Source organism: Ambystoma mexicanum, chromosome 1p, assembly GCF_040938575.1.
Source record: "Ambystoma mexicanum isolate Mex_15411 chromosome 1p, UKY_AmexF1_1, whole genome shotgun sequence".
NCBI classification, from domain to species: Eukaryota; Metazoa; Chordata; class Amphibia; order Caudata; family Ambystomatidae; genus Ambystoma; species Ambystoma mexicanum.
The window spans coordinates 853,247,548-853,264,289 of record NC_090921.1 but is presented as its reverse complement, the minus strand read 5'-3'; positions in this window follow the sequence as shown (position 1 = coordinate 853,264,289).

Below are 16,742 nucleotides of genomic sequence, written 5' to 3'. Positions count from 1 at the left end.
AGCCTCTGATGTTATCGAGCACTATGCAGAGACATGCTGATTGCATGGGCATGCATGTGTGTGTGTGTGTGTCAGTTGCTGGTTGACTGGACTGTTAATGTTGTGTATGCCACACATGCATTGACACTGATGACTGATGTCGATGTTCTTTGTCCCATTTTCCACAGTTGCTGAAGCTTGTGAAGGAGGCCAAAGCGATGCTGTGGAGCGGAAGAGCACGGACTGGGTAATCAGACCCAGGTGCACACCCCAGCCAGCCCCCATTGCCACCACCACTACTGAGAGGGACTTGGCTGGGGCAGTGCAAGTACCATCAGGCAAGGCTGCTGATGGTAAGTCCCAGGAGGTGATTGTGGTGGGTTTCACCACAGCAACTGAGACCAGGGTGCTGAGACACTGGGGGCATAAAGGGCAGGAGAGCCTCTTGAGTCAGCTGGGTTGATGGAGGTAGTGATGGAGGAGGAGGCCACTGCAGACCACCCCACAGAGTTAGGTGGGGGTCTTGAGTAGGGTGTTCAGGCTGCAACCCTGTCCCAGGGACATGAAGATGTGCAGTCCACCATGGAGAGTTCCACACAGGCTACTGTCCCTGGGCCATCTGCTGCGTGGATGCCTCCACCCTGAACGAGGCCCTCTGTGTGACCAAACTGGCCCTTTGAGATGTTATGCAGCCCCTGCTGGCTGGTCTCGTGAGGTGGAACACATCTATTTGTGAGGATGTTTCAGCTTCTTGCGAGGAGCTGGTTCAACAACATGAGCAGAGAGCCACTTTCTGGGCCAGCTGGCAACTCCACTGCTCTCAGGTAGTCTTTGTGCACTTCCTCCCATATGCCCCAGTCATCCTCCAGGGAGCCTTGCATGCAACATACCACTACGCTCCTCTGTGCACCAGTCCCACCAACACCACTCAGTCTGGTTGTGCCTACATCCTTGCCTGAGGTGGAAAAATGCCACGTGAGGTGGTCACTGTGCCCGCCCAACCACCGGCACAGAAACAGGCAGTGGAGCCAGAGCTGTCACTGCAGGGCAGTGCAGGTGCTGTGCTTCCAGGACAAGTGTAATTCAGTTACACACTACCAGGCAGCAGCATATGAGGAGGGTGAGGGGGCAGTTAATGCAGGGCCATTCCAGCCCGAGGAGGTAAACTAGTTGACAAATGGAGAACATCTGGCAGGAGAAAAGGAGGTGTCTGAGGAAGAAGGTTTGCATCTGAGCACAATATGAGAGACAGTTGATGGTGGAGGGGCAGCGGGCTAGGGAAGCAACCATTGGGAGGACCAGTGCAGAGGTGGCAGAGAGGCAGACAATGAGGCGGGCAGCCATCCTTGAGAATGCATGTAGGGATACAGAGGTGGAGGAGCAGCAGATAGTTAAGGGCTGTAAACCCTCCTGGTAAAAACAGAGGCCCCCCTCCCGGCAGGGGATGGGGCGAGTAACTCGGCACTGGCAGAAACATTGCAAGACATTTGAGCCCGCTGCCAGTGTATATAGTTGTGTAGTGTTAGGTTTCATTTTGGACTTTTATTTTATTTTCATCCCTGGACATGTTTACCCTTCCCCATCTTTTATCATTATATTGTACATTTGTTAATACAAGTTTACGCATCTTGATACCACACTTCTTGTAGTCTCTTTGTGCGTGTGCAAAATCACTTTTCCATGTTATCCAAATGCATTTAATGTATGACTGTCACGTGATTTTGGGCCTCACTGTGGATGTGTGGACTATGCTCATTACTCAATATTTGGTAGCTATATCCCTCTCAAAGCATGGCTACGCACGCAGACACATCTGCAATCACCCACTACCTGCTCTCATATCAAGCTGCACATCATCTGCCACTCAAATGCTGCATATTCACTTGTTTGATTATTATGTCCGGCTGTACACATTTTCTGTCTCCTTGACTTCCTTCTTTCCTTCCACAATACCTGAGACTTGGGTCCACCAAGGGCATTCACCTACAGTGCTTTGAGGTCATTGCAATGGCAGATGGGCACAATTATACATAACATTGCATTCCATTGCACTACTATGTCACAAATATATGGAGTGATGGAAGTGTAGCTGGTCCAACATTATGCTGTCATGTTGATGTGCAACTGAGTGTGGTGAACTAGGGAGTCCAGTAGGGAGCTACGCACATGGATATAGCAGCAGTGCTCCCAGTTGTTCAGGTTGGAGGAGGATATGTGGCAGGGATACTTCATGTTGGAGGCAGACCAGAGGAGCTGAGGTACATTTCTGTTCACCATTAGACTTGTAGGGGTAACATCTAGTAGGGGCAGCCTGAAGTAGTGGGCAGAGGTGATTGTGGGTTGGTGGGTGGTGTCAGGACTTCAGGGGGCTGCCTGGGAGGTTGTGGCAGAGGTCAGTGGGTGAGGGGATGGGGGTGTACTAGCAGGGGGCTGCCTAGGGGTTGTGGCAGAGGGTTGAGGGGAGGGGGTGTGCTTGCAGGGGACTGCCTGGGGGTTGTGGCAAAAGTCAGGGGTGAGTGGGGAGGGGGTGTACAAGCAGGGGGCTGCCTGGAGGTTATGGTGGAGGTCAGGGGGGGCGGGTGGGAAGGAAGTCTACTTGTAGGGGCCTGCCTGGGGGTTGTGGCAGAGGTCAGGGGGTGACGGGAGGGTAGTGTACTAGCAGGGGGCTGCCTGGGCATTGTGGCAGAGGTCAGGGGGGTGAGGGGAGCGTGGGTGTACTAGAAGGGGCTGTCTGGGGGTTGTGGTTGAGGTCAGGGGTGGGTGGTGTCCAGACTTGTGTGGGATGCTATGACTTAGGGGTGTAGGCAAGCAGTTTAGGGACCTTGAAACTATGGGTAACGTTCTGCAGTTTCGCCGTCGTGCTGCCTTGTGTTGCGGGGGTTGGCACACAGTTTCACCAGGGTGGTGCGATGAGTTACGGGTTGACGGTCTGCAGTTTTGCTGGGGTGTTGCCTTGAGTTGCAGGGTGACAGCAAGCAGTTTCGCCAGCGTGCTGCCTTGAGCTATGGGGGGATCGAATACAGTTTTGCCGGAGTGTTCCCATGAGTTACGAGGGGATGGCACACAGTTTTGCTCCGGTGCTGAATGGTGGGACAAAGGTAGGTACAATGGTAGGTGCAAAGGTTGTTAGTTGTCAATGTTTTTCGTTTGCATGGGCGTTCCAGGTGCAACTCGATTTTATTTGCGCCTCATGTTACTTTGTGCTTTGAAATGAATGAATACATGGAACATGTAAAAAAACTCATACATGCAAGAAGGCGCAACGATGTTTAAGACGCTAAGTAGTTTGAAGGCACTTTGCACTTTTTCTATGAATCGGGCCCTAAGTCTCACTTTGAATGTATGCAACATTCTTGAATCTAGGCACCTTCAGCCCATACATGGCTAGAAGAGCTTCAGTTGGTGAATGAAGTGCTTGCAACTTCCAGCAGACATGAATAATGTTTAGATACTTGTTGCGTGATGAATAAATCAAACCTCATGGCGATTTTTGATGCTATCTTAATTGAGCCCAGTCAGTCAAGTTTGAAAATCAATCCAGAGTCGAATAAATAACCAAGAAAATGAGCATCATAAAAACTCCCAAAAAATAAAGGCATCAATGCTCACACCAAAATATTGAGAAGAAAAGATAAAATAAAATGAACAAAACAGTTAAGTGTGGCCAAATAATATACTGGGGACATGTACAGAGAAAAGTGTGCATTTAAGGAATGCCTTAGCTCCCACTATCCGAAGTGAGGCCTCCCTCCTCGCTTTCCGTAAAGCAATGAAAACTATCCTCTTCTCATAAGGTCCCTTGTAGCGGCATCAATACTAACCATAGAACCCACTGCTTAAACTGTAATGACCAATCAAGCTGTAATGATATCTATGTTTGTGTTTTTCTTATATAATGTGCCATTTACTGCTACCACGCCCATACCTCTGTAACTAAGCTCATGCAAGTAACAGCACCTCAATGCCCTTGGGCTGCTTGCGCGCTATATAAATATAAATAAATAAATAAATACATACATTTAATCGACACAGCCTAAATATGGAGCACATATAATTATAGAACACTGCGGTTCAAAATAACATTCACACTGCCAACGCAGTATAAATAGGAAATACATGATTCAATTTCATGGATCCATCTTTTTAGCCACGGCAGATGCAGGAGGTTGCTAGAGAAGTTCAGGGAATATTCATTAGTTGATGGAAAGGCACAACATTGAAATGCATTTGCACCACCTCCTCATACATCTAGGGGAATCCATACAACTCTGAAATCTCTGCCCTATCTTCTTCTTGACTTAACACTAGTTTATCTCTAACTTCAAAGTTGGTTAAGGCATTGTTCAAAGATTGTTGCAGTATATCCAGAGCTACAATGCCTTCCTCCATCATTAAAGCAAATAGGCCCTTCCTGTTACCTCTCACACCTCACCAGCTCCTTCTGCCAGCTCTGACACAATGACTCCCTTCACGGCCCTCTCTGAAGGCCCTGCATCCTCCTCTCATTCGATTCCTTCCCCTTGGCAGTGCTAAGTCACCCTTGTCAACTAGAAGAAGGACTGAAGGATTAGTGCACAGTGATGGCTGTACTCTTACAGATAGTTCAACATTCGATCATTTTCAACAATGCATAATTGCAGTGTCAAAAAAGCATAACCTTGCAGAATCACAAAAAGTGCAATTGACAGCAAATGTTGAAAACAATTATTTAGCAAGTGTACAGGCAGACAACAAAGACCAATACATTTCAGACCCCTGATGGTTCGTCATCAGGGCGTAGTCAGTGTAGTAAATAGGAAAAAAGAAAAACAAGAACAGAAAATGAATAATGAAGTTCTTGTATTTAAATGTGTGGTTAGAAAGTCAAAAGGTTGTAGAAACTGTACCGGCCATTGACATAAACGAAAAAAACACCAATCTACACTGGACCATCCTGTGATCTAAAAAACGGATTGAAAAAGAGACTTCAAAGAAGGTCCTATGTTAGGTAGCCAAAAACGGTATGCACCAGAAAGTATAAGAACTCAAACAAATCTTAAGAGCATGCATGAAACATGTCAGAACACTTGTCAGGTCAAAGTGAAGGCTGCGAGAATTTGAGCACCAGTAGCAGGGTTACTAAAAGCATATGTAAACCTAAATAGGATAAAGTATAAAACACTCATGAGCACAATATACGCCTCACAGTGAACATTCTGAGAAACTCCATGGCACTTACCTCTGCACTGTGCTTGCAACCTCGTAGCCAATCACAACTACAGATCTGTGCTGTGAAGTGAACCAAGTTCACTGAACGCGAAGACATGTACAGCTACATATGCTAATAAGGCATCTGGGAAGCATGATGATGTCATTGTTATGTTGCGCAATGACGTGGAAAGAAATATACAATTGGACCGTCACAGCTGTCCTAAAGAATATGAAAACATCCTGATACATTGAAATAAAAACAACATAATCTAGAGGAGTGAAGAAACGTCTTCAGGTATAAAAGAACTGCTCTAAAACAATCACACAAATAAGAAAATACAAAAACTATGACAATCCCCAGATGGGTCAGAAACAAAGTCTTCAAAATACAGGAAAATAACTGTGTGAAACTGAGAAGCTTGAGAAGCACTAGAAAACAACAGAAAATTAAAGTTAGTCACCAAAAGAAAAAAAGTAATAGCAAAGAGGTATGGACATGTACAGGTGCAAGTAGAGTAAATATATATCATACCAACACAACATTTCAGCAACTCCAGCTTTATAACAACCATGCAGCGCCTGGAGACTGCCCTTGGGTGATAGCAGTGTCCGGTATAAATCAACATAACATGACATATGGTACAAGAATGGTTGCATAAAGAGAAATGAGCCAATGGTTACACAATTTCCATGAGTGCTACTCAAGTAGGTAAGATACATGTGAGGTAAAAACATCAGCATCACAACATCATTGTGACAATACAAACTATTTAGCACCAGAGTTGCAAAAATGATTGCATACAGAGAAAAAGTCAATTAATATTATCACTGCTTGTTCAGAGAAACCAATGTAGATTAACGTCCTCATTCACGTCACTGGGTATAAGACAGTTTCATCTATTTATCCAGATTGCATTTTTTTTCTCCATTGCGTTACTTCTCTGTTGATTTGTTCTTCATATTGTAGATACTTGTTCATGGGGGTTTGTTGGTTCTTGGATGATTGTACGTTTTGAGGGGAGGGGCGTATGAAATGTATTGGTTTATTGATGTTCTTATGTATATTCTAGTTTTGGAAAATTCTGAATTGTTTTTTTTTAAAAACAGATTGCATATTTTTTGTTCCAGTCTCTTCCAAATGTTGCACTTAAAATGCTGTTTCTCAATGACTTGCAGGACCTGGAATCTCATCTGGGTAATGGAATGGCCATTTTCCTTGTAGCGACGAGCTACAAACAAGTTTACATTGTTAGTCCTTACACAAATCTTTTGTTAATTCCTTGTAAACATTGTTACCTCCTCTAGAGCCACCACCAAGTCATTCTCTCACACCAGGCAAAACCTCCCATGACTGTGAAAATCTGTGACAATAGAATTGCCTAGCATTTCGTTGCTGGACTGCCTTTGGGCAGGACAAAGACTGATATGTTGTGGATATTTGTCTTCGATGAAAGGGATAGCAACCCAAAAAATCTGGTTGACAATCCTCCACACTGAGGCTGGTAGAGAGACTCCCAGAACCCGCTGTTTTTCATATTAAAAAGTAATTTTGGGTCTCACTCTAAGTTACTAGGCTAATCCAGACGTGGACCCCTTGCTCAATGTTCTTAGAGTGGCACAGCTCCACCTCACTGATGACGCCCAGCCAGGCTGAAACACGTGGCTGGGGGTTGCTGTTGGTATTCTTGTTCAGAAGAGAATTGCCTAGCATTTCAGTGGTAGACTGCCCTTGGACAGGACAAAGACTGATATGTTGTGGATATTTCTCTTCTGTGAAAAGTATAGTGAGCTAAACAATTTGGTTGAGACTCCCTGGTAACTGAGGCCAGTAGAGAGATTCCCAGAATGCCCTGTGTTGCACTCGGAAGACGTACAGCCATGTAAGGGACACAATTATACTCCAAAACTTTGACATGGTAATTAAATCATTGTTAACCGATTTGAGACCTCTCTCTAGACTAAGGGCCTGATTCACAGAACTTTTCCTATGGGATTGCGCCATTATAAAATGCTTCCATGAATCAGGCCCAAAAAAGCTCCCCCCACTTCATGATTTCAATTCCTTTCTAAAAAAGAAGTAACATTAGATGAAAACAACAATGACAAGTGACAGAGTAGGGTGAACACATCGATTCAGCTGGAGTTATCTGGCACAATCCGAGGTGTCTAAAATGCAGACAGGATACTCTGTTTTACAAAAAGATTTGACTTTTTTGTTTCACAAGCAAGCAGGAATGCAAAAGTGTATTTTTTTTGTGGGGGGGGGGGGTTAAAAGAAAGATGAGGGAAAACATTAATATGTTTCACAAGGCCTAGTAGAGCAAACAAACAAGTTACGGGATTAGGAATATAAGAATACAATAGGAGTGTTTTCGATTTTTCATTCTATTTCATTTTTGTGGGGAGGACAGGGAACCATTTTGTGGTGAATTTTTAACATTCTATCAAGGAAGGTTCGTCAGTGAAGTTCAAACGGAAAGTTAACCAACGGTGTCTAATAAATGCAAAAATATACAGAATGAGATAATAAGAGATCAAAAAGCTGTAACACCAGAAACACTGTAAAAAAGGACCACCGAAATGCCCACAACATCACATTATGAGTCAGTCCTGTAAACAGCTAATGTTACAGCTTAATAAAAGACACAGGGAGAAATTGAAAGTGAGATGGCCCTTTTTTAGGGCATATGAACAACCTAGAGCACACCCAATCTTGCTGAGGGATCCAGTTGCCAAATTCTGTGAGGACGCTTGGGCACTGCTTGATCTCCTGGATAGTCCACTGAGATCTTGAGGAACACACACATCCAACGTGGGGATTTGGTTTATCCAGCAAGATGGCAAGGCAGCGGGTCTATTACCTGGCGCTTGATTATAACTTTCAGCTGACCTTACAGAGGGGAATAGGTTGTAGCATCTGTATTGATGAGGCAACATCTCAGAGGAGTCCGTGTAAAGTTATGGATAAACAAGTTAAGATCAGGTTGGGCTTTCTGGACAGTCTACATGTATCACTAATTGGCAGGAGTATATCTTTTCTCACCAGCAGAATGCCAGTATTACGGGATCCTAGGGCCGGACAAGAATGGGGAAACTTCAAAATGTGTGCAGATCATATAGCTACATTTGAAATCCTGCAAATGTGTCAGATCGAGCATCAATGAAAATCATGGGGACATATTTAATAAGCTCTGCCAAATGAGAATTGGAATGGTTATAGCATATGAACTGCAGCCTCAAAACATGCAACCTAACCAATAGACATGGATCTGTTGCAAGGATTGAGAGTTTGGAATAAATAAAGGTTAGTCTAAACATACGATATGGTGCACAGCCCCTCGTGCACTCTGCAAGCTCACTATCACATTAGGCGTGCCCATTATGGAATGTGAATACTCCATACATCATTCCTTATTCAAAATGTCCTTCACCCATATAATTCAATATTCAGTGTCTGTGGGTGGTGACATTTGTCAGGGTGGCATAATAACCTGATTAGCAGCCACGTATATGATGAGAAGTAAAGGTATTTCTATCTGGCATTTCAATTGATAATCTCGAATAATGTAGCCCTACAGTTATGACCGTCAATTTTCATTTTTGACAAAGCACCCCAGTACTTTGAGTTATAGAAACGCCCCAATAACATACGCAAACCACTCAGAATCTTTCAGCCGTCAGGCGATAAAATAGAAAGTCATGCTTGTGGATGTCTTGATTGTAGCGGCCATGTATGAAATGTTATCTTTATCAATAGTTTAGGCAGCAACGGGTGTCATTTGGGGGATACCAGGGATCGCTGCTCTGTCCTTTGTGGACTTCCTTTCAACCTCTGCCACTGCCTCTGCTATCCCTATTCGAGGATTGCAGAGACAGTGTGAAAACTAAAATATAGTGGGTTCTTAGAGCCCTCTTTAATTTCGGAACTCACCCTGTGAAGGTTGTCTTTCTCTTATGTGACATATACGCAAAGCTGCAGCTGGAGATTCATATTTGTCTATATAGGCAAAGCCGACTGGATACTCCAGACCCAAAGTTTTCTGTTTTTGAGGCCTGTGATTTTGTACAAAAACACTTGGTCCCTGATTCATGGAAAAGTGTGCATTTCTCCCGCAATTGTTGTGCGCCGAAAATGACATGGAGCAAGCCTGCATGCAGATTAAAAAATTACCACCCCGCATATTCATGGAATGGACAGCGCAAAGTAACTGTGTTTGCAAGTCGCGCCCGATACACCCCTGACACGCCCCCAGGCAAAGCCTAAACAACCTCCCACGGGCACAAATACGTGCACCCTTCAAATAGTGTGTGGTGTCCCCCACAAGCAGGCCTGTATTTCGAGGTACCTGCCCAGGGTCACCAGTAACTGTTGTCGGCACCCCGACAACATTCATATGATAATTCTTAACTCGGGTTAAACTCAGAAATATGCGTACAAACCCGTTCCTTCCCCCGCTACACTGCGTACGCGCACCCCTAAGTTAGATTGGAACCTTAAACTTGACATGCTATTATCCCACCTCTGCGCTGCGTTCCTATGCGCAAGTGTCTTTATGCCTGCCTTTGGGTGGCGTAGTGATCGAGGGATTTGTGTGGCCATTTCTGCTGAGAGGTTGCACGAGTGGTTCTATGAATATGTGTCGCTTGGCTCATTTGTGGGCATGTGAGTGACTGCCATTTTCTGTGTTCTGTCCCCTTCTCAGCCCTCTGCGCAAGCCATTCCCACAATCTGCATGGTGTCTCGTGGAAGGCACTGGATGGCTCGCAGAGACATGCCAAGCCTGCATAAATTCCATGCAAATCCAGGAAAAGTCCTGTACATTCGATTCCATCAATCGGCATACAGAATTTCGCACGCAGTTTTGCGTGCAAGTTCCCTATTTCCCATGCAAATAATTACATGAATCGAGCCCTTAATGTTTTGATGACATTGTGGCCTTAATTTTCCATATCAAGGTAACATAGTTAGCATTAAATCATATTTTATGGACAAGACTTTCTGTCTTACTCCTCCTGCTTCTAAGCTCTGTAAAAATAGTGTTATCACTCTGACATGTGGTGGTACTTAATTTATCAACCTCAGAAGGATGAAGGCTGAATAAGCCCTGCTGAAATATGAATTTGGAAAGGGCAGATAGGCACATGTCACAGTCAAGCTTTTATTTCGCTGAGCTATCCATTTATGACACAGTATACTGATTAATCAATTACTCTAATGAGCATTCATTAGGATATATACACACCACCCTCTCCGGTCTCCCTCCAGTCCTTTTTAAAATAAAACGCTACTATCATCAGGTTTACTAGTGAGCCAAGACATATTTCCCCTGCTTCTCAGCACCGTAATAAGTTTTATGCTAATATGAAATGTAACCCCCAGAGCCAATGCATTACCAAATTATGTGGCGTGCACATTTAAGAAGAAATGATTGCTAAGATAGTGCATATGGTTATGTGCTCACTGCTGATACCTATGAATGTTCTGCAGGCCACAGGTTTGAATGCTAGCAATGTCTACTCATCCTTTCATCCTTTTGAGGTAGACAAATTAGCATTAATTTTGGTTGCCAGGTAAAATAATGTTATATAAGAGTGTTTTATGTAAAGTGCTTTGGTGAAAGTGCTATGTAAGTGATGGATTATTATAAATGCATAAGTGTTAGCATCTATAAATCCAAGCATGAGATCAGAATAATATCTCTGGGTCAGATTCTCAAATCTTTTCTTTAACACATGTGATGAGATGCACTACCACGTCGGATGGTAAAGCATTTTTTTCAAGCATTTCACAGAGACAGGCCCATAAGCAATTATGTTGTGTTTATGGATCATTTAAGGATGAGCTTGACACCTGGTGGAATCAATTACATGTGAGGCTGCACAATAGGTATCTCATATCATGCATAAATGTCACTGCATAGCATTAATGGGGCATTTAATGGAAGCAATTCAACATTCGAGGCTCTCCCTTACAAATGGTGACCATACCAGTTGTGCAAGGCATTATAATGCAATTGAGGATGCACTTGGCATGTGATAGAAGCAACTGGATATATAAAGCTGTACATGGTATATGTTGACTCTACCTAGACTGTAAGGCTATAGAGACAACATCCTTCAATATTTTACATTTGGCATACTGTATTGTTGCGGCACCTGGGAATGTGGGGCTTTACTTGGCACAATATTACTAGACCTGACATGTGCAGCTATAATTGTTGTAAGGTGGCAGTAAATGGTCATATGACGCTGCACTGGAATGAGCATGACAGTATCCCTTGCCCATGATGTTGGTTTGAACTGGGCTACCCTGTCATAACACAACCCCCTTCATGGCATATCAAGGCAGCTCCCTAGTTAAAAGGTGGTTGGTATTTAAAATAGTTGTATGTATGCTTTAGTACTGGTTTGGTATTTATGAAATCTCTGCTGATGTACATGTTTACTCCCACCAGTCACTTCAGGTGATGTCATTGGAGTTAAATGTCAATGAGATATTATTTCTTGTGATGTTATCAGGGTCAAATATTATATGCATCACTTCCTGTTATGTCATCTGGTTTGAGATGTCACTTACGCTACCCTTTGCATTGATATGAAATATCATCCCTGTATGTAGCATGGTGTGCCCAGAATGACACAAACAGATATTGTCCCTCACCAGCCCTAACAAATGAAGGCAACAGCATAGGTGTTTTGCTTGATCACAAGTTATCCTTTGGCAGAAAAAACAGACAGGTATCTAAATCTGTGTAACTGGAATGCATGGGGGAACCTCTGAAGTCTAAGGATCTTAATGAAGGAAACACATCACAAGAAAACACTAATAGATACAACATTCCAGACGTGTATCCTTGAGTTGTCCTGGTATTCCAAGAGCCTCATTTCTATTTCGCCTGATGAAGTAATCCGAAGGTATTACCTTTTTTTCTTTTTTGGAGCAATACATTTTTATATATGAATGCATACACAAATCTATGGCAGAATTGGTACTTTGGACGGATGAAGATCCATGTGGGCCAACACAGAGTTCTACCCATCTTCAGAATCTTCCTCCTTTCAGCACCTGATAAAAGCAGACGGATAACATAGAAATCCATTAGTAAATGCCATCTGCAAAGTGTCATATGTAGGCAGCAATTACTTTTTCACAAGACAGAGAATAAAAGTGAAGTTTAACTGCAATTTTGCCTAGTTTTACTATTCACGTTTACAGTCAGTCATGCACATTTTTAAAATTGCATGCAGGGGACCCAACGGGAGTCTTGTCAGAGAAAAGAAATCTCTCCGGAAGTGATTCTTAATAGGCTGTTTACAATACTGGCCCATAATTTGTGTTTTCTAGGATTTGTTTTTTATTTTATTTTCTATTCATCGTCCCCCTTTCTTATTTGTGTATTTAAAGTCTCTTTTTTTGCTTTTTACCTTTACTTCCTTACTTCCCTTTATGCAAAGTAAAAATAAATGAACAAACAGGCTTCTCCGTTCCTATTGTATCCTTAATCCCATTTGGTTGTTTGTTTGCCCTATTATGCCTTGTGTGAGGTATTCATGTTTCCCTTATCTTGCTTTTAACCAAGCAAAATCAAAAATACAACAAACGTTCCATCCTGCTTGTTTGTGGAACCAAAAAAACATCACATTTATATGTGTATACTTTCTGCATTTTAGTCACTTTGCTTTGTGTATCCCATAACCCAATCTCAATCAATTTAGTTACCCTAGCCAGTCACTTATCTTTGCTGTTTTTGTCTAATGTTTGTGCTTACTTAGAAAGTGGTTGAATCTTACATGCTCAAATCTCCCTCACCATCTCATGGACTGGACTTTCTACGTATGAGATTTAATATTTGGTCTACCAGAGAAATTCAAGCAAGGCGAGGGATAATTCCTAAATTAGAGAATCTCTGTCGTTTTTATCGAATTCCTAATATCAAAGAAACTCTGTGTCATTTATTAATTGATTGTAACATGCTGCAACATATTTGCATTTAAATTTTTTAGAAAAAAGCAGTTACAAGACTTTCAAGCAATTACACCTGATTTGTTGTCGCAAATCATCTTCTCTGGAAAACTGACTTCAATGAGAATTGCTGTTCTTAGTTTTTTTACATTTTTTGCAATTGGATTAGTAGAATTTTAAATGGAATTTTGAATAGATAACAATCACCATTGCACTGGATTGTGAAAATTACTAGGTGCATTTCGAGTTTGTTTCAACCTTTGGTTTATGTAAAACATATTATTTGAAGAGAAAATGTATATTTATGTTGGACAATTAGGAAATTATGTTTTTTTTCTTTTATTTTTATCAAATCATTTTTATGTGTTTCATTTTATTCATACTACATGTGCAATTATTATAATTTTCGTAAAATCAAATTGTAAAGTTGATTAAATCAGCTAAATCAATAAAAATAAAAAGTTAAATCCTGAAGTGGGGACTGAGCCCATGCATTGGTTCTTTGATGCTCTTGAATCCATTCAACATCAAATGCTCATCTCATATACATGATACAATTGCATGATTTGATTAGTAAACTGAATTTTCGCATAACAGCACGATGACATTCCTAATCCAATTTGGTTGTTTTTTGTGTCCAACTAAACCTTGGGCGACATAGTCATGTTGTGCCTTATCTGTGTCCCCAATCTCTGATGGTTGTCTCCACAATATGTCTCAAAGGCTGTTAAGGTTGTTCCACAGCGTGTTCATCTCTTCACGTCTCCTGATCTCCTGATATGGATGAAGACTGCATTGATCCAGTCACAAGCGCTCAGCTACAGTGTTTCCTTCTTCTAAGGATCTTAGAATTGTGGTGGCCAAACAATCCTGGCTCCTCAATGGCCACCTTCTTCACCTAGATGATCACCTCTTGGTCACCAGGTTGCACCTTGTACTCATGGCTACATTTCCTCTTCCATCTACTGCTGTCATTTTGCATGCATGGCTATTACCAGTGCAGGATTGGGGTTTATTGATTTTGTAGATATTTGAAAGCCGTTGCCACCTTTACAGTACTGTCGGCATCTAGTAAAACATGACTTGTAATCTTATTACTTCATGCAGTTTTCATCATCAAACATATATGCATCTTTATTGTACCCCCAACCCCATGACAGAACTCTATGATCACCATTTCCAATGCAGAGGAAATATCTGATATTCAAAAAGCAACGTACAGTATTTTTGGAGTTTTGGCATAACACCTCTTATGAAGATCAACATAGTATGAGTATTCCTCTAGAGGTTAGCATTGCCTTCTCATTTCATTATTACTTACTGGATAATGAGCCCACAAGTTTTGACTTCTCACAGTATGGTTAGTAAATCTTTATCTCCGTTTTGCACATGATTGAACCTTCTATTTATTTATTTGATTTAATTTAGATAGTTTAAAAGAAACCTTTCACATTAAACGATTCCTTCACATTATATACATCGTCAAATCACATACATAAACCTATTATTGAAATTAAGTTCAACAAAAACATTATTAAAAGGTAGAAATACAATCAATGATCCATCAAAACATTCATTATCGAAACACACATTTAAAATGTTCACACAATAAACATCACACACTAAACGTCTTTTGAAACTATTAGCTAGACCCTGTGTTTAGGCAATATTGCCACAACGCACAGCTTCTTCTCATATCATCTCAACACATTTTCCCAGTAGGCACATATATGCCATTCCCATTACCTGACTTTGCGTCATGACATGCCTAGCAGTTTCCAGAATTGTTTCTACTTTACAAATTCTAAAATATCTGTCAGTATCAGAAAGGTTCAACTGAGGGTCATGATTTGCTAATACTGGAAGTTGATCAATATGTAACAATAACAGGAATCTTTGTACCAATGAAGAAGGGCATACCAATAGGTAAGGTTGGGTTTTCTTGTAGCTATGAATAACAAGCAGTATTTCTTTATATGTTTTCAACATTGCTAAATGATCATAGTTACAGTTGCAATCCCATTGTTCAAGTTATTTTTTACAAACGTTCGAATGCAAAGAAATGATCATCCCAATCAGGCTTCCAACCTAGTGCATCAAACAATTTTCCAGCAGAGTCTTTAACACCCTTCTCAGCTTTTTGATTCATAATGATCCCTAACTGGGTCAACAAAGGGCATTTAGGCTTAGTCATTGCTTTAATATCCCCTGTTTTTTTTTTTTTAAAAAACCATTGCCCACATGGTGATTTGTTGCAACTGCAACCTCACTATTTCAATGGGTACTGCTTGAGGAAGTCTCAAGATTTTTCTCCAGAATTTACCTTGCAGCACCTTCAACAAGTGTAATTGTTTTAAGGACAAGGCTTCAAGACTTTATAAGATTGAAGTGCAAAAACATTGTTTGTACAGCCTAATGATAACCTCCAGGGAATAGCCCGTCGTACACTTGATAAACTTATAGAGCAACAGCTTGAGAGTTAATGCTTTCCTTCCGGAGCTGATAATCTCATAATACCCTTTCGCACAACTGATCTCCAACCCCAGGTACAATAACTTTCATAATATCCTATTAGGCCTTCAGGAGCGATCATCTCGGGGCATGGAGAGGATCTGTTAGCAAATTGCATTATTTTAGTTTTGTCCATGTTAATTTCAGAGAATGTTTTTTAGCATAATCCCACAACGCTTTTACAGACCTAGACATACTCAAGAATGTATGGTCCAAAATGACAAGATCATCCACTCATGACATATATACTACATGTGACAGAAAATTCTATTTATTATTTATTTCGGAGTTGTTGTTTTATAAAGCACCAGCATGTATAACAAGATACTTAAGAGTGATATTGGTCAAATGGAGTGCAGTTAATCAATGTCAAAATATTTGAGCATTCCAAACTTTTAAAAAAATTGATAGCTTTACAGGTGCTCTCCAGTTAGGATGGAGTTTCACATCCAGAGCTCTTATTTATTTTTTGCTGCATGGCTCCTGAGTGCACTTTGGCATCTTTAAAGTGTTAGAGGAACTTTCTCTGATATTTTTCCATATTTGCCTTTTGTTATGCCAGTATGACTTTCAAGCCCAGTATCCTCTAGAGCAGGGGGGTGAAAACTTTGGTGCTCCCAATGTTTTGGACTACAACTCTCAGCAGCCTTAGTCAGAATAGTGAAAGGTTAGGAATCATGGGATTCATAGTCCAGAGTATCTGCAGTGCCACCAGTTGTAAACCCTTGCACAGCTACCCGACTGAACCACCCTAAGTTGTTTTTTTTAAACAATTTTTATTTTCAACATAACCGGAAACCATGCAGACATTGGGCCTCATTACGAAAGTGGCGGTAAGGCAACAACGGCGCCGGGAAGTGATACCAGCGCTGTTGTTACCATACCGCCACATTACGAGTTCTGCTCGCGGGTGCCGCTCTGCACGCCTAATTAGACCAGATGTGCAGAGCGGCAATGTGAGCAGAACTGGCACCGTTATACTGGTGCAACCATGCTCCCCACCCCCATTCTGACCTATGGGCAGAATGGGGATGGGGAGCCTGGCCATACCAGCACCCTCAAATGGGCAATTACCGGTCCATTCAACTCGTAATGGGCC